At 38.3% G+C, this 21,102-nt stretch overlaps 1 protein-coding gene and 1 long non-coding RNA gene across 4 annotated transcripts in view; one reads left to right on the forward strand and one right to left on the reverse strand.

Moving 5' to 3' along the window:
- The window catches only part of MED13L (mediator complex subunit 13L), a 291,306-nt gene that overhangs the window by 102,650 nt on the left and 167,554 nt on the right, over positions 1–21,102 (forward strand). The window lies entirely within an intron of this gene.
- Positions 2,320–19,227, reverse strand: LOC133228879 (uncharacterized). The gene is made up of 3 exons (XR_009730397.1): positions 19,057–19,227; positions 12,953–13,027; positions 2,320–2,630 (listed from the first exon to the last, which is right to left on the reverse strand). It is a non-coding gene; the product is annotated as an uncharacterized LOC133228879 (long non-coding RNA).

Here is a 21,102-nt window from a genome sequence, read left to right on the forward strand (position 1 = left end):
CCCACTCCAGTATTCTTGCCTGGAGAATCCCATGGACAGAGGAGCTTGCCAGGCTACAGTTTGTGGGGCTGCAAAGAGTCAGAATGGCTGAGCGACTAACACTGCCTTTAATTCACTATTCTTTCATTAGTTAATTTGGAGACAAAAAATGGGATCTTAATAGATGTACTCAAATATTAGGTATAATACATGCTTTAGTGAAAAGTTAAAACTATTTTTGCTAGAGGACGTTCATCATATAGTTGGAGAGATATTTAGGACCATTGCAAAAACACAACTAAAGTCAGTGAACTTGAACCTTAACGTGGCTAATAGTAATACAGACTTAACGGATATTACTTTCTTTTTTGAGAAGTGAGATCATGACAGTTTTACAATAACAGAATGGAGAAAAGTTCTTACACTGAATAAAAGACTTAAGAAAAAAGCATTCTAGAATGAATTGTCTGTAGAAGCATGGAAATAATTGACATGCAGATATTTTTCCTCTATTGAGTTGAGTAAAAAATTAATTGGAGTATAAATTTACATATACAGTAGTGGAAATGGTTAAATTCTGCTTGTTAACTTGCTATTTTAATCATTTAAATATATACTGTATATTCATACAATTGATACATATAATTATATATCTTTATTTTGTTAAAGTGAAAGAATGAATACTTGGAACCAAGGAGCAATATATTTATGGTTTTGTGTTTTGAAGAACAAAAAAATTCTATGAATAGAACCAATAAGAATACTTAATATGTCAGCAGTTTCAAGTTAGTTTTTAAAATCGTGGTCATAGATAAGTATGAACCAGATACTTGTTTAAGATATTGTTTGGTAAAATGTTTTCCCAGTGGTGGAATGAATCCTAGCACTGTCCATAGTACTAATAGGCTGTGATCAAAAGATCACAGTATTTCAGCTGTGAACATTTTTCATGAACAAACATGAGATATACATATTGTGACTTAACTGTGGTACATTTGCTTTATCTACCCCATTTGGCTTCCTTCATTAAATTTTATTAATTTAAAATACATTTGGGATTTGGAAGTATTCAGAGCCCAAAAAAGTAATTTTAAAAAAAAATATGACTTTTAAAATTTGGGTACTTACTTTCTGTGGATGGGGTTAAATATCTACCTCTTTTAATAGGTTTTACAAAGTAAAAGTGGAGTGGGTATATTTTATGCTATGTTGATACTTTTCATGTTATTTTGTTGAATTACCGGTACCTCTTTTAATCATTATCGGCTCAATTTTCATTCTTAGTACAATAGTGCTTTACTTATCTGAAAGCACAAGAAAATGAATCTTTGTAAACCGAAGTTTCTGAATAAGGTGAATTTAAGCTCACAACATGGGAAAAGTAAGTGTTTTGCATGGAACTAATGGTAAAAAAAACAAAAAGAACTTTTTAAAGTATACTTACTAGAATTAGTTTTTAACATCTTTTTTTTTTTTTTTTAAATTGGAAGGCGGCAAGATGACTGTGGTTTATCATTGTCAGTGCCTCTAATTGGCCTTGGCAATACCAGAGTCATAGCTCCAGGCTTATGGCAGCTGTAGGAATCCATTCAAGAGAGCCTGTGTCTCATTAATTAACAGCATGGGCTTTGGTGATAGACCCAGGTTCAAATCCCATCTCTGGCTGTATGACCTTTGGCAAAACCACTAAATTTCATCTTCATTTGCAAAGTGGGGAATTAAAGTCATAATACTTCGTTGAATTTGAGGATTATATGAGTTAATGCAAGTAAATCACTTAGCACAGCACTTAGCTTAGAAGACTAAATATAAGCTGTTAATGTGAACATCATCACTATTTCTGCTATTGCTATAAGAACAATGCTCCAGGCAGCAGTGACTTTTCTTCTTGTTGCTGTGTTAGGTCTACTCTTCATTGAATTTCCTTTCACTGACATTGATATGTATTATGGTCTTTTCTGTTTTCTATTTTTAGTGAAGGGATTGTTTCTTTTTATCTGAATGTTGTCAGTTTGGGGAAGAAAGGAACCTGTGAGGCCATGGTGTAAGTCTTCAGTGTCCTCATGGGCAAGTATATTCTAAGCACAAAAGGAAGGATTAAGCTAAACATAACCTTTGCATATTTAAGTTAGAAGGTTTTTCTGTTTGCTTACAAAATTTTTCTGCAGTAGGGGGATGGGTTGAAGTAGAAGCTGATGTGTCTTTTCTTTCTTTTGAGAGAAATCATTTGCTTCCCATGTGCATATCCCATTGGAATCTTGACCATCATTTCTTCTAGGAGAGTGAATTTAACGTGCTCTTAGCCTTTTAAGCATACATAACTCTTACCTTTAATTTTTTATTGTGTGAATAGCAACTGATTTTTATTGTTAATGCCATGTCAGATTACTGCTGTTTCACAAAGCTTGATTGCTTCCAGTTCTGTGTTTGTGGAGGTGGAGTTCGTGGCAGTGGGGATTTGTGGCAGCTGTCAGTCACCGTAGTAAGCTCTAGGTCTTCTCTTGCTGAGGGAGGTGGTGCTTTAGCTTCCTCCTTTCTTTGTTTAATTTTGTGGCTTTTAGCTGCCACTGTAGTTTCTTTACAAATATTGGACCAGAGAAAGACAGTTGATCTTTTCCTTCCGGTACCCCTGCTGCCATCAGCAGTAAGTTCTGTATACAGCGGGAAAATAAAACTGTTTAACTAGGTTATTGCACTTTCCAGCAGGAATACTAACAATAATAGTAGCTAACCTATATGGTGTAATTATTGTGTGATGGCACTGCCCTCATTATGTTACATTCTCATTTAATCTTGAAATAACTCTTAAGCTTAGTAGTATTGACAGATGAAGAACTAAGACTCACAGAGGTTTACTTTACTTATCTTTGCCCATCAGTACATGACCTAGCTGGGACCAGAATCCACACTTCACAGCTCAATATTTTTTTCAAGTTTTTAAAATTCTTTTTAGTTTTTATTATGAAGAATTTGAAATATATGAAAAGCTAGATAGAATATTATACTGAACACCTCAAAAGAGTGTTTTGCCATATTTGCTTCATCATTTTTTTTGTTGAAAAATTTAAAACAAGTTCTATATATTATTTCATTATGATTCTTTAAAAAAAAATATTTTCTTATAACCACACTGCAGTATTCACATGTTTCATTTAGTATTTTTCTTACATTTGTTTTCAGTTGTTGAACAGCTCTCAACCTTTATCCCCTGCTCGTGTTTCTCTGTTTCTTTGGGTTTTGCAAAGACTGGGTCCTGTGACTCCAAGTTCGACTCAGGATCTCTTTTGCTTTCTGAGGCCCCAGTGCAAAGGAAGTGGGAAGCAGAGAGGGCAAATGTATAGAAAGCCTCCAAGGTGTTGTATAAAATGTTATTAAATTGTGTCTTGCATTTCTTTGAGTAGTAGACATATGCCAAAAGTTAGAGCAACTTTATCTGAAGACAGAATTTGACCCTTTAAATCATCTGTTTTCGCCCCTCTGCCAAATCCACAAAATAATACCTTTTTATTAGCTCCTTGGGCTTTCCTGATAGCTCAGTTGGTAAAGAATCTGCCTGCAAAGCAGGAGATCCTGGTTCAATTCCTGGGTCAGGAAGATCTGCTGGAAGAGATAGGCTACCCACTCCAGTATTCTTTCCTGGAGAATTCCATGGGCTGTATATATCCATGGGGTCCCAAAGAGTGGAACAGACTAAGTGACTTTGACTTTCACTTTTTCACTTTATATTAGCACGATAGGAACCATTATTATTATTTAAGTTTGCTTAGATATGGAAACAGTAATGCAAATCTGCTAGAACGTGATTATGCTAAAAATAATTCCAGACTTTGAAAAAATTACCTTTTAATACCTTTCATTCAACAAACTTTTTCTGAAAATATTTATTCTTTTACAACTCTTTGGAGCTTTATAAGAACATTCTGACCTCAATGAGTTTATAATCCAGTGGGGAAGAGAGAATCTGTGAAACAAAAGATATTTCCATGTCATAGGCAGCAAGAAAGTCCTACAAATCCGGGTAGGTGAAATGCTGAAGAAATTGTGGTAGTGGTGGGGAGCGGGAAGAAATGGTCTTTGAGTGATCCAAAGAAGCAGAATTTATGTTTCAGACATCTTGGACAAACTGAAGAAAATAAATGGAAGTATAGAGGTGAGAAAGCATAGGGAATAGAAGTTGAGCATTGATGTATTTGAATTGAGTATCTTTCAAATTTAGGAAATATCTAATTTTTAGATTTAGGATATATCTTAGAGAGCTACATTATCCTCTGCTTTCCTGTGTTTTTGTACTTATCATCACCTTTGGGAATCTTAACAATCAACATCCATTGATTTGCTCCATTTCCGTAGCCACTGTTGATAGAAGGTATCATTTTACTGACATGACGGTTAATTCTGGTTTTCCAAAACTTGCTCTAGGTTTGTTTCTGCAGTGAGGTCTGTTGTAACGTGGCTTCCTGTTGCTCAGGTTCAGGCCTCTCCATGGGATACATACAGCACTCCCGTATTTTCCTACAGGCAGTGCAACAGAGGAGTTCCATTGTATATGTTTATTGTTAAATCTCTGTCCTCACCCCCTGCTTAATGTGGTCTCTTCATGATACCTTTTAAAATAATTTTCTTTTTCATCGAAGAAGCAATTTAAAGATAGAACGTAAAGAAACACTTTCACTTAAAGCATTTAACATTTCTGACATTTCTATAGTAGCTTAAGACATGTCTGATCTCTTAACCAATTATATGAAAATTGGCATCTTCATGGAGACCACTTAGACTCATTTCTTTTGAATAACAGAGTGTTAGAATTAAACAGTACCCCACCCACACCTCCCCATGATTTTGGTTGCATCAAGCCTGGTTAAGATGAAATTGTGGGTCCAGTTTATTCTCTGTCATTTTAATTTTCTCATTTTTTAAAAAAAACATTAAGGCGATGTGATGGACCTTTGGGAATGGAGTGAAGGGGTGTACAAAATTGAATGACAATAATAACTGCCATGTATTAGGTCCTTACTATGTGCCTAGTATAATGCCATATGCTTTACATACACTAGCTCTAATTCTTTGAATAACTGGTAGTGATATATTATAGATTGTATTTACAGAAGAGGAAACCTACTGAGAGAAATAAATGATCTGCCTGAGACTATATAACCAAGAAGCAGCAGATCTGGGTTTCAAATCAAGCCCTGTCTAATTCCAAAGCTTATATTTTTTCCATTATTCTAAAGTATCCATTAATAAAGTAAGTTTTCACTATCTTCCCAGCTTTAGAATCCTACACAGATAACAGTAAAAGTTAGGAAATGCAGTGTGTTTGAGTACAGTGGGAGACTCCAGAAATAATAGATAACTCTGCGTGTCAGTGGAGCGTGTTTAGGGAGCAGGTAGGGGAATTTAAAAGCTGGAGAACAGAGGTGTATTCAGGAAGCGGAAGACAAGACCAAGATGGATGCTTGGGAGATTTGGAATGCTGGCCTGGCGAATTAAGGCTTTCTCACCTCATTATAGAACTTTGATTTACTGAATGATGACAATATCTAGACTTTAAGAAGAACAGAAGTGACTTTTTGTCCTCCTGGTTTCTTTCCAAGACTTTGTTGTAGTATTTTGAGTACGTTGATAATCTACTCTCCTGTGAGGAAAGGTAGAATCTGGCCTTAGGCAGACACAAGAGGGCTACACTTGGTGGTTGTTGCGTGTTGTGTGAAGTTAATGTCCAGTGACATAGTCTGCATGGTCAGCCAGAACAAGAGGTTTGGCTTAGGGCCGTACTGGTATAGCAGCAATCTCAATGTCAGCTCTGATTCCAATTAGGTCTTTGAAAGATTTTTGCAGTTTGAGCCATTTTTTTGACAGCTAAATATCTCCATATGTGCATTTATTAAATGTATATGCTTAATGTATATACTTAATTGGTATGTTATACAATTCAGGGGAGATAAGGGCATCTTTTTATGTCACTATGGATATGTTAGAAACCAAAATGAAGGAAATGTCATACCTCTCTGAGTTACCTCCCCCCAACGCCCCCTGGAAAAAAGACAATTTTATTATCCTTTTTCATCCTATAAAAGCTATCCTATAACCCCTGTTTTCCCAATTTGTGGGAGGAGACTAAATCTTCGTATCTGTGCTTATCTTAATTGCTCCCCCCACTGGCATTCTGTGATTTTAACTTGCTATTAAGACTTCTGAGGCAGATTCATCAGTGCAAGATTGCCTTCTTCAGTCAGAAAGGGCTCTGTTGTCTGGTGAAGATTTCCAGGTGTGGACTTATTTCCCCATACCTTTTACAGGGATTGTGTTCAGCCAGGATAGCAGTCACAGGAAAACAATTCTGTTTTATATTTTATTGATACTGGTAACAACTACTCATGATGTGAAGAGTCTGATAAGATGGAGCTCTCTGGCAGTTCTAAGTTTCACGATCAGCAGTTTACGCAGGCCGTGAGGAAAACTAGATGCTTTGATCCAATATAATGTCAAATTGGACACTATAGTGGCTCTAGTGGTAAAGAACCCACCTGTTAGTGCAAGAAACACAAGAATGTGCGTTTGATCCCTAGATGGGGAAGATCCCCTGGAGGAGGACATGGCAGCCCACTCCAGTGTTCTTGCCTGGACAATCCCATGGACAGAGGAGCCTGGCAGGCTGCAGTCCGTGGGGTCGCAAAGAGTTGGCCACAACTGAAGCGACTTAGCACATACTGAAGTGAGGTGCTGTTTGAACGTGGAATAGTAAGAGATATCAGGGCTTCAGAAATATGGCTGGTCCTTAAAATTGTAAGAGGAAAAGCAAAACAGTTTCTGTTAAGTTTTTGATTTGGCTCCCTGCTTTTTTTTCTTTTCTTCCTCCCTCCCTCCTTCCCTCCCTCCCTCCATTCCTTTCCTTTTTTTTTCCTTTGCAAAACCCGGCAAAAACTAATACAGTGGGTTAGCACCCCTGCGGACCTCCCCCCCACCGCCCTCGCCCCCAGCATTTCTAACTAAACACAGATTTTTGCATACTGAATATTGGTTGTGGGAGTTCCCTGGCAGTCCAGTGGTTAGGACACTGCTTTCACTTCAGGGGGCACAAGTTCTATCTCTGGGTCGGAGAAGTCCCTGCATGCTGCGCAGCCAAGGGTACATAATAATCAGCAAAGATACATATATTTGTTGAATGTTAAGTGAATATATGTCTCCTGTCATCTTTGCAGGCATGAGCCCAGGGGTATAATTATCGTTACAGCTCCAGTAGTTCCTTCTTGCAGGAAACTGCATACCACAGATACTTGACAGGTGATTGTCTTTGTTGTCATAGATGTACATTTGATATTTTGGTCTGTGCCTTTGTCACTCTTCTTGAGTTGGGGCTACTTAGAAGATTTCTTAAAAATTTAAAGTACAATTGACTTGAATGTGGGTTTGAACTCCATAGGTCCCAGAGTAGATGCAATACTACTACACATTGCACTCTTGGTGGGATTCAGGGATGTGGAACGCTGGGTTCAGATTTTCCACTGCATCAAGGGTTGATGGTGCGAACCTGCATGTTCCAAGGGACTGCTTAATTGTCATTAATACAGTTTTTAAATATTTCTTGTCACAGATAGGAAGGGATTCAATGTTTCTTGTTTGTTGATTTGTTTAGATATTGCAGATAACCTGGAGCATGATATTAAAACATTATTATATGGGGAATTAAAAAAATTTTCCCTCACTAGGCTTAGGCTAATTGGTAAAGTTGCAACAGTTACTCAGAAACTACTACATGCTATTTACTCTGAAAGCCACATAGTAATAGGAAAGAACTTAGAACTTCAGGACTGGAAGGGGCCTTTAAAGATCCAGCTATCCTGAGACTCTGTTCTAAGAAATCCATCTTGGTGGTTTGTCAGCCTATGATAAGGAACTCCTGAAGCATACTGATGTCCACAGAGATTAAGTGTCAGGATTCCTTTGGACAGTTTTCATCTGCCATTTAGACCATTGGTTTGATTAACGTTAGCATTGCCATATCAAACAGTGTACCAGGAGACACAGCATAACTAAACTTCCTTCCGTCTCCTCTAAAGAGCACTTTGTCTTTCAGAAATTTGTCTCCCCTATTTGGTATGAGGTGGATTGTAGGGGTTGGCCAAAATGGATAGTCTTGGGTTGGTTTTTAAGTAAAACTAAAAGAAACTTAAATTTTCACCAAGAACTTTACTGAGCAAGGTATTCACCATTTTGTTTCAATACTTTCTGCCGTTTTTTAGGCAACTTCATAATTCTGTCTTGCCAAAACTTTTTATCTTTTTGAGCAAAGAACTGCTCCAGGGGCATTATACAGTCTTGCAAAGAATTAAAACTTTTTCCATTAAGAGAATTTTTTAAAGACCAAAAAATGGAAATCCAGTGGTGCAATGTCTGCTGAATACAGTGGATGAATCACAATTTCCCAGCCAGACAGTAACAGTTTTTGGCCTGACATCAAAGAAACATGCGGTCTTACATTATACTGATGGAAGATTATGCGTTTTCTGTTGACTAATTCTGGACATTTTTTGTCGAGTGCATCTTTCAGTTGGTCTCATCGGGAGCAGTATTTGTTGGAATTAGTTGTTTGGTTTTCCAGAAGGAGCTCATAGTAGAGGACTCCCTTCCAATCCCACCATCTGCACAACTTCACCTTCTTTGGATGAAGACCAGCTTTTGGTGTGGTTGGTGGTGTTTCATTTTGCTTGCCCCACGATCTCTTCCATTCCACATTATTGTACAGTATCCCCTTTTCATTGCCCATCACAATTTATTTTAAAAATGGAACATTTTTGTTAAGAATCACATGTGGAAATACAGTCAAGATTTTTTTTGCTCAACTTATTTGGAACCCAAATATGAAAATGAATAGCATAGCCAAACTGGAGCAAATGATTTCCAGTGCTTCATTTGGATATTTTGAGTATGTTGGCTATCTCCCACATGGTATAACGTTGATTGTTCTCAATAAATGTCTTGATTTGGTCACTGTCAATGTCAACTGATCTACACGTTCATGGAGCATTGTCCAGTGAGAAACCTCCAGCAGGAAACTTTGCAAACTACATTTGACACATTCAGTCAGTCACAACACCTTCTCCATACACTGCCCAAATCTTTTTTGCATTTCAGTTACCTTTTTACCTTTCTTGGAGTAATAAAGCATAATATGCCAAAATACTGCTTTTTTCATCTTTAATACGAAATTCACAAAATTTTCAACACAAAAATTCCCCGGTTTTGAAAAGTTTTTTTTTTTAAACGCACACTTATGTATGACAGCTGTCACAATCCAATCCAGGAATTGTTTTGAATGATTTTAGAGAACTAAGCACTACTAGAGCCATCTTATGGAAAGAAAAAAAACCACACCAGTAATTTATTGATCTGAAGAGGATAATTTTGATAAGCCAGTTTTATTTAAATGGCCTTGTGAAGGTAATGGGATCATAATATGAAGTTAGTATACTGACAACAATCTTGTGCCCTGCACTGCTATTTTGTTAGGCACATAGACACATGTAATTACCTTTGTAAGTGGTATGGGGTGAATTAAGTGGAGCAACCATACGGCAGAAACGCTTTGGTGATGCCATGAATTGCTGCTTGAAAGCAGTGTAGCATAGTAGTTGATTATTAGGTAGCAAATAATTAAGTCTGTTGAATGTATTAGCTTTAGCAGTCAGACTGCTTACGTGCACGGACTACCATAATCTTTTATGGAACATTTACCCTCTGCTGGAGACAGTTTTAGGTACTTTTAGATATTATCTCAGTAAGACCCTGATGCTGGGAAAGATTGAGGGCAGGAGGAGAAGGGGACGACAGAAGATGAGATGGTTCGATGGCATCACTGACTGGATGGACATGGGTTTGCGTGAACTCCAGGAGTTGGTGATGGACAGGGAGGCCTGGCGTGCTGCGGTTCATGGCATTGCAAAGAGTTGGACACGACTGAGTGACTGAACTGAACTGAATCCTTAAAAAGTCTCTCCATGAAGTAGTTGGAGTTTTAGAGAACATTCATAGTGGCTATGAATTCATGATGAAAAGTTCAGTAGGTGAGCTATTAGTTATATTAGCCAAATTGATTTTTAGTATAAAGAATTTATATTGAGACTGCTTTGAGCCAAAGTTCCATGTTTTGGGGTAGGCTCTCTCATTAAAGGAAAAAAAAAAAAAAAGAACATTTTTTTTCTTTTTTAATTGAAGAATAGATTTGGGACAGAGATCCTCAGATCTAAGTCAGAATCACCCAGAATTTCAGAAAAGGTATCTGAAATCTGCTTTAGAGTTGGACAGTAGGGGAGCCAAGCTCTTCTGGACAATGGAGTAAGTGAAAGTCACTCAGTTGCATCCAACTCTTTGTGACACCATGGATTGTAGCCCAGTAGGCTCATCTGTCCATGGAATTTTCCAGGCAAGAATGCTGGAGTGGTTTGCCATTCCCTTCTCCAGGGGATCTTCTTGACCCAGGGATAGAACCCAGGTCTCCTGCATTGCAGGCAGATTGTTTACCATCTGAGCCACCAGGGAAGCCCTTCAGGACAGCAGGAGATAGGGGAATTTGGGGGAATGCTTGGACAGCAACTTTGCTTCCTTACCCTAGATGAGGATGTGGCCTTGTTGCTGCTAAGTTTGATTTAGGAATGAAGAACGCTGATTTTCAAGCATTACTTTACGTGGAATCATGGAGTGAGTACTTCCAAATGGTAAGTTAAGCCTTTGGGACAGTGCAATAGCAAGAATTTCTCAGTTCAGTCAGGATTCTTGCTAGTGTGTGGCATGTGGAACCCACGGGTAGAGGGAAAGCCAAAGCAAAGATAAGCTGCATATATGCCTTTTCTGTGGTTCTGTCTAACCACCTGGCTTTTATTAAGTTCTATGGCATTGGCTAAATAATTGGGAATTTTAAGGAAGTATGTGTGTGTGTGTGTGTGTGTGGTCTCTTTTAGCCAATCAATAACCTGATTTTATAAAGGTAGAAAGTACTGTGATTTTCTTTTTGCTTGAAAACAAGTTTTGTATACTCACTTTACATGGTTTAGGATTTGTAACATTAATCTATCCTGTTGATGAAGGCGAACAAACTCATCAGGGTCTAGCTCTTTCCAGATACACGAAGGACAGAAAGTATTCTCAGTCACTCTTCTTTTTTTTTGCCTTGGCCTGCAGTTTTCTTGTTTTCATAGGAATATATAGAAAGCATATAAAGTGGTGATGTCTAGCTTAGACTACAAAAGTCAATGAATGTACAATTAAAACCTTTTAGAAGTAAGGGGTCCCTGAGAAGAGTAATGGAGGTGAATTAACTCTTTAGAGGAAGTGTAAATTAAGGTAGTGTCAGCTGTTATGGACAAACTGGGAACCTAACTGCTACATTTAACACTGTTCTTATGAGAAAACAGTTTTGAATTCCAGGTTAGTGAATTTACAAATTACATTTTGGAACACAACCTATTTGTAATTAATTAAGATCTTTCTAAGCCAGCCTTCAAGCAGTCATGCTGCTGCTGCTGCTGCTAAGTTGCTTCAGTCGTGTCCGACTCTGTGCGACCCCATAGACGGCAGCCCACCAGGCTCCCCCGTCCCTGGGATTCTCCAGGCAAGAACACTGGAGTGGGTTGCCATTGCCTTCTCCAATGCATGAAAGTGAAAAGTGAAAGTGCAGTCGCTCAGTCGTGTCCGACTCCTAGCGACCCCATGGACTGCAGCCCACCAGGCTCCTCCGTCCATGGGATTTTCCAGGCAAGAGTACTGGAGTGGGGTGCCATTGTCTTCTCCTCAAGCAGTCATGGGTATACCTGAATTCCCATGGCTCTGGTTATCTTTTGTTTCTTTTTAGTTAATTTATGACCAAGAAATAATTTTGTGTTGCATTTTACTTGTTATGTGGGTAAACTGTGGCATGATAATTTTCTGCATACATTGTTATGGCAAAGGAGCAGGTAGCCTCCTGTAGTTTGACACAGAAAGAAGAAAGTATTCCACATTTGTTAAATTTCTGATTTCTCTTCATTCTGTGTTACCATTCCTCTCCTGCTTCCCTACTCTGCACAGCAACAAAGCAAAACAAAAACAAGAACCTTTTCTGGGCAATTTTGTAACCTTTTCTTTGGAACATGTACAAGTATGCTCTGTGAAAAAAGCCCTTGCCACGTATTACAATTAATAAGTGACAGTGATGACTCTCACGTATGTGTTGAGATGCTTTCAAAGCCACTTAAGAGGTTAGCTCTAATACTGATCATCCTAACAAAGGGCATGTGAGAATTTTAAAGGTATATTATAGGTATAAAGAAAATTCCTTGAGGTTCTTTAGTATTTCCATCTCTTGCTCAAATGTTTATTCTACAGAATGTAAACAGTAAAGAAAATAAACTAGATCCAGGCATTTCATAATCAGTGGTTAGCTACTGATGTAGTTCAGAATTAAGCAATCAGCACCGATTATAGAGTCATTTAGTGGAGAGCAAACCTGTAATTCTTTCTCTCCCTGAAACCAGCAGAGCCTGAAGCCACAAAGCTTGTCAGTAGATAAGATTAAAAATTTAACAGGCAATTTTGAATTCACCTGTTTGATTTGAGTGGAAGAACTTAATATTTGAAGACACTAAAAATAGTTATTTAAAAGATATATATATATAATTTGAACTTATCAGTATATTGTATTTTAAAGAAAATATTAACATAAAAATATAATTCATTAGGTCATTGCAACACATTTGACTCAAGTTCTTACTGCTTTAAAAATGTATGTATTTAAAAAATATCACTTCATTTTTATACATACACATACTCGGATTATGCATACTTGAACTTAAAAATAGTAAATAAACCAATAGCACTCTTGAACTTTTCAGGCAGTTGTACGTCTTAAGTAAGAACCAGCTGTAAAATTATTGCTATAAGCTTGTTTGACAGCAGGAGTCAAATAGTTGAAAATAGTTGACTGCCACTACTTACGTACCTGGTACTGTTTACAGCTCTGGACCAAACAGTGAAGAAAACATACTGAAATGTTGATGGTTGTGGCTTTCAATTTCTAGAGGAGATAGTAAAGGAACACAAAATATAAAGTGTGTCAGATGCTGATTAGTGTCCGGGAGAAAAGTGAAGCAGTAAGAAACATAGCTGCTATTTTAAATAGAGTGATCAGGAGAAAGTCTCACTGATTACAGTGGCATCTGATGGAGATGTGTGGGAAAAACTGGGCATGACTGTCAGAAGAGCATACCAGGAAGGGAGAAGAGTAAACGCAAAGGCTCTTGAGGTGGAGAGTGCTTGTTGACCTGATGAAGGATGAGTGTGCCTGGAGCCGAGTGAGTGTGAAGAGGAGTAGGGGTGAAGTTGGGGTAGGGCGTGCATGGGGGTGGGGTGCATCCACATAGAGTATTGAAGACAAAGTAGGGCTTTCCTCTGAGTTGGGAAGCCATTGAAGGGTTCTGAGCAGAGGCATGAGGTGACCTTTAAAGGATCCCTCTAGCTACCCTCTGGAGAGCAGATTGGTTGGGGCTGGGATGGGGAGGGACAGTGCAGAGGCAGGGAAGTGGTTGTAATGATCTAGGTGAATGCTGATGGTAGCTTGGATTTGATTGGTATGGTGATAAGTGGTCATATTGTACATACAGTTTTGAAGGTAGCAGTTGGCTGGTTGGATGTAGATTATGAGAGAACCAATATAAAACAAAAATTTAAGTATGTTTATAGGAAATTGCTTTTTGAAATTGCTCAATTATTTCATTAAAGAATAATTTGAGGAATCTAGATACTAAGAGATACTGTGTTTTATTATTGTGTTTTCAGTTCCTTTTGCACATTTTATCTGTGAGTCTATTTGTGTAGCCCCATTTATGGATCAGATTTCTATATATGAGGGTATAAAAAGATCAATTTCAGGATTAGAGTACAGTGTACTGCTGCTGCCACCTAATGTTTATAGCCCTTCATTTATGTAATTACAATAACTGGTTATGCATAGCTTTAATATTGGTTTGAAACAATGTTAACAGATTAATTGAGGCTTACTTAATTGCTTTCCTATTAAGTTTCTGGTATGGATCTTTAATATGATAATTGAATTCTCTAGAAATAAGGTTGTAGATTGAAGATTAGTTTTATTGGCATCTTAATCTCTGTATTGAATTCAGTTGAACAAATATTTATTTGTTGTGCTCAGCCCTGTCATCTCTCTGCAGTCATGATTATTATGTTCTATTGGACAGGGAACAGATTTTGTTTTTTGTTCTTTTGAGTAAGCAAATAATGAAATAATTCGTGATCGAAGGAGACAGACCTTGTAGTACCTGTAGTACCTGCAGCTTAACAGTCAAGCAAAGCGAGTAGACATTTAAAATTTAATTAGATAAAATGTTATGATTATGTCATTCTAGACATTTTTCTTGCTGCTTAGGAATAGTGTTAGTTAGAACCCCCACCCCCACCCCCCCATTGAAATAATTTAAGGAGTTACAGGAATAGTATTGGTACTGTTATACTCTTCAAGTCAGGGCTGAATCAGGCTTTTGCTGCTGCATGAGAGATGTTTAACATGAGGGATGACCAATTGTAATTGAAGGCTATGGTCTTAAACCAATTTTAGTAATTGTCTGCTTTTCTGGATCATTTTTTGTGATTAAATGAGTATGTGATGGCTTGCTATCTTAAATATGCCTTTCTTCAGGTACCTGCTATATATATACATAAAACACCTCAAAGATATCAGTATTTCATAAGGGATGAAATAATTTTTGTTTACATGCATATAGCATATCCAAAAGACTTACTCATTTGTTAGTATCAAATCAGAGCTCTAAAGATGCTGCTGGAAGAAACAAAAAGAGTTCATTCACCATTAAGGAACTCTGAAGATGGATTTGACAGATACTTATTGAATGTTTACAGTATACCAGAGAATGTTCTGAGCCCTGGGGATATAGCTTTGAAACAAAGCATAGAAATCTTTGCTTTCATTAAGCTTATATTCTAGTAGGAGATGGGATAAGGAATCAGACAATGTACACACGTAAATATATAGCATGTCAGATGGTGGTAAGTGCTCTGGAGGAAGATAAAGCGAGATGAGGACAGAGTATGCTGGGGAAAAAAAGGAGGATATGCTTTTTGCTCACTTTATGCAAATTTTCCTTTTCAGGTAATTTTGTTCCTAGGCAAGTTATAAAAAGAAAGTACACTTAAAATTGAAAGTACACTTAAATGTCCTATCTGACTTGGAAACTGGAACAGTTCACATCCAGCGATTCATCTAGTAAATACTCAGCAAGCACATATTACCTTGTCCTGCTGCTGCTAAGTCGCTTCAGTTGTGTCCGACTCTGTGCAACCCCACAGACAGCAGCCCACCAGGCTCCCCCGTCCCTGGGATTCTCCAGGCAAGAACACTGGAGTGGGGTGCCATTTCCTTCTCCAATGCAGGAAAGTGAAAAGTGAAAGTGAAGTCGCTCAGTCGTGTCCGACTCTTGGCAACCCCATGGACTGCAGCCCACCAGGCTCCTCTATCCATGGGAGTTTCCAGGCAAGAGTACTGGAGTGGGGTGCCATTGCCTTCTCCTACCTTGTCCTACCTACTCTATGAAACAAAGGAGATAGAAGACACATTCTGTACCCTTAAGGAGTTTAAAACCAGATTGGAAAGATATTTTTAAAAAAAACAACACATTATGGTAACTTGTAGGAGAGTCGTTTATCACTTCTTTTAAAAAAAATGGGTAGGTATAACAAAGAATTTTAGGTTTGACTTTACATGACAAACTATTTCCCTTATGAACTGGCACCCCTTGGTGGAATTATAATACTGACTGCTGAAAATCAGTGTTTTCTCTAGATATCATGATGTCTGTATTTGAAAAAAAAATCTGCATTATGATTCATTGTTTCCTGCTGAGTGTAGTTTGGAAAACCTACCAAGTTTTCACCAATCCATCATTGAATCACCTTGTGATTTATCTTTTAGTTTATGTAATAGATAAAATAGGTAAAATATAGGACACTATATAAAGTTCCTGGTTTTCAAACTTTGAAATGCTGGCTGGGTTAAAATTTGAGAAATACGCTCTCTGATCTTCTTGGTTCAAAGGCCCTTGGTTAAACAGCGTGAGAGGTTGGCATATCAAAAGCTCAGTTTGTCATCTGTAGCCCACTCATTTCTCGACCTCTTTGTTAACACTAAGGTGGCAATGGTAGATTCAGAGAATCAGAAATATTTCTCAACTATATTATGGTTTTGTGGTGTCCTCCATTAATCAAATGTATTAATTGCTCTAATTTTCAGTAGTTACTAATAAAGTAGGCATTTAAGGGTAGTTTGATTTGAAAATATTGGTTCTTTCCTCTTTTCTTATGTAATAAAACATCCTAAGGCAGAGATTTTAGTTGTCTTAAGACACCTTTAACTGTAGTGCCTTAGATCATTGGTTAAACAGAATAGAGTGAAGGAAATACTATAGAATAAAAATTTCACACCTTTCACATCTTTCTGATAAGTCACAATATTGCAGATGTATTTTGAAGACATACGACTTGACCAAGGTCAGACATGTGTAAGTTGACCTTCCCCAGATCCATCCTGATGGACAAAGACAGATCTTTGGTATAGGAAGACAGTAGTTTAACTCAGCAACCACCTCACTGAATCATAAAATTCTGAAAAGACACTGTAGCTCTGGGAGCATTCTAGCTTGGCCTTTGCTTTCCTGCAGAATAGGGGGTTGACAGACAACAGGAACCACTCAAGGAATCTTTGGTTCTTTCCCTTTCTTTATAGTCTTTTCCCTGTCAGCCTTCTATGTCATTGCCATCCAATCTCTATCCTGAACTCAACTCTTCCAGGCTTTATACGAACACCACCAGCAAACCTTTATGTTTAAAAAAAATACTTGAAAACCATGAAAATTATTACTGTTTTCTAAGTGTAGGCTATACATACCTATAGAATGGGGATTATGTTTTATAAAATTTAATAATTGCAGCTGTGTCTTTTGTAATTAGATCTTTTTAGACTTTAACAGCTATAAAAATTTAATGGCTTACTCTTGTCTGTATTCTTTACTTAAAGGAGAGCTATTTCAGATTGTTTGTAGACTCAAAAAATAGTCTAAATGGAGGCACCCAGTGCTATTTGGGTGCATTGTGTTTCTTAATCTTCAACGTATATAAGAATGTACTTGGGAAGCTTGTTACTAGATTCTCAAGACCATTTCCCTGAGACGTTAGTGTAATTTGGGGTACCTGAGAATTTCTAACACACACACTCCTATGACTCTGATATTTCAAAGGCCCATGCTTTGATTAACTCTGGTTAATCAAGTCAGAATTTTTGAATTCTGGTTCCTTCATTAGTTCTTGTGGCCTTGAGACAATTACATAATTACTGTTAACCTCAGTTTCCTTATCCGTAAGATGGAGATGACCACAGAGTGAATTTTGTGCCTGGAATGTAAATTAGCACTTAGTGAATGATAGCTGCTGCCATTGTCATCATCATCATAGCACCTGTAGCAACATTGTCATCTCCTCATCAGCCATCTTAAGAGACAAATGCATGGAATAGCTAACAGTGTTAGGAAGCATGCCGAGGTAGGGTGTAGACATTATGTGGGGGTTTAGAGGTACTGAAAAGTATTTGTGCTGGAGTGGTCTGGGATGTTTATACAAAGAGGTGGTACTTGAATTAGACTTTGAAGAATGAAAAATATTTAGTCAAGTAAAGACATATTGGAAGGAGAAGACTATTTTCTTAAAACACAGAATTATTTCAAAATAACTATTGGTTATTTGCCATTGATTTACCTCAGTTCCCTTCTATTTATGCTAACTTAAAATAATTGACATAGATCAGCTGGGATCTTAAGTTTATTCAGGAAAATAAAATGTTGATGAAAACGAACATATAACATGTGTCTACTGAATGATGTGAAAGTCACAGATGTATAATACATTCATACATTATGTGTGGCAGCATTTTATTATGATTTTAGAGACAGCGTGACTAATTGAAAAATAAATCCCTTATAGCATATATAATTATAAAACCTTAAACTGTAAAAATTTTACAGGTTAAATGTAACCATCAAAACTGTATGACCAGTAAAAATACAGAGTAACATAATAGCATTTTATGCTACCTGATGTTTACCTGAATATAATTTTCTGTAAGAGTTTGGTACTATCTGTTTTGAAAGAGATCTGTTAATTTTGACTTGCCTGTTTTGTGAATGGTGTGATGACTCAGTTCTTCCACCATTTCCTCCTGCTGGAACTCGTGTAAAACTTTCCTTTGCACAGTTTCCTGGAGCTTCATCAGGCCCTCATGTGGTGTGACTACGTCTAGCGCATTTGTATGTGAGTGTATACATACATAGACTGAGTCTTGTACTTTTCTCATTAGACTTCAGTGAAGGACTTACAGGTGTGAATGCATGCACACAGAAATTGTGTGGTGGCATTCAGTGGACCCAAATCAACATTAATTTTAAAAGATTATTTAATTTTGTAGAGAACTTAAGGGTTTTCTAGAGACCCAGTTTTGAGACACACTGAGTGTATGCATGGTAGACCTAAAGGAATCACGGTGTTTAGTTTAGTTTCCGTATTTAACATCAGGAAACACAGCAGCCAAAGGGATCTTTGAAAGAATGTCCTACTTAAAGCATTACAGTGACTTCCTTGTACAGTGAAGATAATTTCTGAATAACTCATCAAGGCCTACAAAATTCTGCATCATCTAGCCTTTGCCACGTGCTTGACGTCTCTCATGCCTCCAGGTTCCTTCCTGCTTTAGGACTTAATACTCGTTCTCCCTTTTGGGACAGCTTTTTCTTAACATCCTCATTAGCTTGCCTGCCTGATAGCATTTGTTTCTCATATAACAAATGCTACCTCTGCTGCCTCCTTGCAGTGGGCTTCCCCTTATCATTTGCTCCAGTTATCTGCTGCTGCATAACAAACCACCCTCTACTTGGTGGTGTAAACAATAGCTTTTTTTTTTTTTTTAACTTTAAAATGCTCACACATTCTTTGATCAATAATTTGGGCAGGGCATATAGTAGGTTTTACCTCTGAGTCATGGTGTCTGGGGCCTCAGCTGGGAAAACTGGAACACCTGAATGGCTGGGTGCTAGAGTTGCCTGGCTGTGTCTTTACTCATCTGTCTGAATACCACCCCAGTGTTCCATTACATCATAATATTTCTCATAAAAATGTCCTATATGTAATACTGTAAATTACAAATTTCCTATTTTGTTTCACTGAATCTCTACATCTTTGTTTATATTGTACTTGGTAATGAAATCAGAACCTTTAAAATCTAATATTTTCACTGTCAGTATGCTACCTTAATGATTTGTCACCCAGCAATAAACCATCCAGATCATGTTATATAGCAAGACTAGGGTGAGTACTGTAAGAGCTTTGTTTTTGTGAATGAAGTACTGAATCTACTCTGCCTAGGATGCTGATTGCACTGGATAAGTTATTTAGTGGCAAAAAACAAACAAACCCAGCTATTTTTTTATACCCATTGACTCCATGGGTCAGAACTCCAGACATAACAGGGGCTACTAGTTTGTGCTCCAGGATGTCTGAGGACTCCCAGTATGACTCCAAGACTAAAAGTGACTCTGTGGCAAGGACCTGGTAGTCCCTGGGGATATCTTTCTTACATAGCCGGTGGCTGGTGCTATCTATTGGCTAGAACTTCAGCCATGATAGCCAGAACCACCACCTGCGGCTTCTCCATGTGACTGGGTTTCCATACAGCGAGGTGGTTGGATTCTAAAAATGAGCATTCCAAGAGGCAGAACATGGAGACTGCCAGTTTTTGAAGCTTTGAACCCGGAGACTAGCATGGTGTCACTCTGGCCAAATTTTGTGTGTTGAGGCACTCACAGAGAGCCATCTAGATTCAGGGAAGGTGACATACTCCCTATTCCTTGATGAGAAGAGTGACAGTGTCACAATGTAAAAAGAACAGCTCAGCTGGTAAAGAATCTGCCTGTAATGTGGGAGACCCCTGGTTCGATTCCTGGGTCAGGAGGATCTGCTGGAGAAGGGATAGGCTACCCACTCCAATATTCTTGGGCTTTTCTGGTGGCTCAGATGGTAAAGAATCCACCTGCAATGTGGGAGACCTGGGTTCGATCCCTGGGTTGGGAAGATCCCCTGGAGGAGGGCTTGGCAACCCACTCCAGTATTCTTGCCTGGAGCATCCCCATGGATAGAGGAGCCTGGTGGGCTACCAGTCCATGGTTGCAAAGAGTTGGACATGGCTGAGTGACTAAGCACAGCACAGGACAGAATATGTTGTGTCAGCCATCTTTGGAAAACAAATGGTATCTGGCTGGGTGAGCTGTGGTGTTGAGGGCCTGTCTGTCTGTATCTGAGGGTCGCATGATCTTGGAGCCAGTTTTGAGCGGAGCATGAGTTTCACTACCAGCTTGGTCTGTAGTCATCCTGGATCAAGTGCTTCTCCATGCTTATGCGTTTCCCACCTTGTTAGGAGTTCCTGTTTCTACTCTTAGATTGAGCCTTTGCATTTGTAGAGCGAAGCCGAGGGTTGGACTTTAAGGCAGTGCTGACTGGCAGGGTGAGTGTTCCAGGATAAAGTGCTATGTTTTATGGATGCCCTTCAAGAATTTGAAACCAAAGACTGCTTGTGTAGTGACCTGCCAGAAATCAATTCTGGTTTTGTTCATTATTGTTAATGGCCTCTGCTAGTTGAGGGAAAAGTTGCCCCTTCACTCATGTCCTCCTTTCAGATTACCAACGAGTTTTCTTTTTGTGACAATATTATCATTAGTAAATCCAGCTTACTCATCATTTTCAAAAATCTCTAGTTTCAAAAATTCGTTCCTAATCAAAGAATTGCAACTGTGTAGTAAGTAATGTCAGAGAAGGCAATGGCACCCCACTCCAGTACTCTTGCCTGGAAAATCCCATGGACGGAGGGGCCTGGTGGGCTACAGTCCATGGGGTCCCTGAGGGTCGGACATGACTGAGCGACTTCACTTTCACTTTTCACTTTCATGCATTGGAGAAGGAAATGGCAACCCACTCCAGTGTGATTGCCTTGAGAATCCCAGGGATGGGGGAGCCTGGTGGGCT

Source organism: Bos javanicus, chromosome 17 (assembly GCF_032452875.1).
Source record: "Bos javanicus breed banteng chromosome 17, ARS-OSU_banteng_1.0, whole genome shotgun sequence".
NCBI classification, from domain to species: domain Eukaryota; kingdom Metazoa; phylum Chordata; class Mammalia; order Artiodactyla; family Bovidae; genus Bos; species Bos javanicus.